The following is a 1,160-nucleotide window of genomic DNA, read 5'->3' as shown; positions in this document are numbered from 1 at the left end:
TTCTCATCACCCAAGGCCAGGCTCAGACAAGGGAGAATGTGCTTGTTGGTCAGGCAGCCCTGCACACTTACCATAGGAGGAAGAGTCCCAGTACATCTCTACTGACATGGGCGGTGGGCCGGGCGGAGCCGGCATTCTGGCAGGTGTCGGGACCTGAGACGTGATTCTACTACCCTGTGCCCCTGCTGAGCTGCATGAACGTGGGGAAGAAAGGTAGCCCCGGTTTTCTGGTCTGAAGCATTCTTTGTCCACGGAGACTTCATTTGTGCCCATGTGGACTCTGCTTGCATCCTCGCATCCTTACTCCTCAGTTGTGTCTGCTGTGCCCTGCTGATCCCGACTTGGCCTCGTATTCCGTTCCACTCTTATGAACGGCGCCTTTGCCACCAGAACAGCTGTCTCCCCCCCCCCCTCCCCCTTGTCCCTACACACATTTGTGTTGTCATCTCAGATTTTGTGCCAGAAAAGTCCCTGCGTGGCTGAACGTTGGCTATGGAGACAAGTGCTCCGTGAAAAGTTATTTTATCCCTTTGTTATCTTATTTTAATTGATATTTACTGAAACTTTGGGGCTGCAGGATTGTGAATGATAGGACATACCTGTGGCTGGCAGGTAATAACAGTTACCAACATCCTCCACGTAGATGTTCTTATGAATGAGATGAATGAGTCCCCTTCAGGTAAATTCTCACGTGATCATAATAACAGTTCTGTGAGACTTGAAAGTCTGGTGGTTTGGGCAGGATCACCTCAGCTCTTCTGGCTTTCAGCACAGGAGAGAGTGTTTGAGTCAACAGGAAAGCGTGTATGTCGGACAGCTGGAGACAGGTGGGGGTGGGGGCGCAGAGGCTGGTGGAGCTGGACCTATGTGAGAGGTTGGGCCGGCCCTGAGCCTTGGAGCGTGGGTGGGATTTGGATAAGCAGAGGTGAGAGCTTTGCCAAGATGCTGAGATGGCAAAAAATGTTATCTGTTCCTGGAAGCGGGGAGACCGTGGCGGTTCTAAGCCGAGGCAGGAGAATTAGTCAGGGTTCCTGGAATAGGAGAGTGATGGGGGCTTGAGTTACTTAGAATAGAGGTATACAGACCTGATGGTTTAAAAAGTATGAAGTTCTTTTTTGAGCAAAGGAGGGATCCGTTGAAAACAGCAATTAATAAATAAT

The sequence above is a fragment of the Myotis davidii genome, unplaced genomic scaffold (genome assembly GCF_000327345.1).
Source record: "Myotis davidii unplaced genomic scaffold, ASM32734v1 scaffold641, whole genome shotgun sequence".
In the NCBI taxonomy this organism is placed as follows: Eukaryota; Metazoa; Chordata; class Mammalia; order Chiroptera; family Vespertilionidae; genus Myotis; species Myotis davidii.
Note: the sequence above shows the minus strand (reverse complement) of the source record.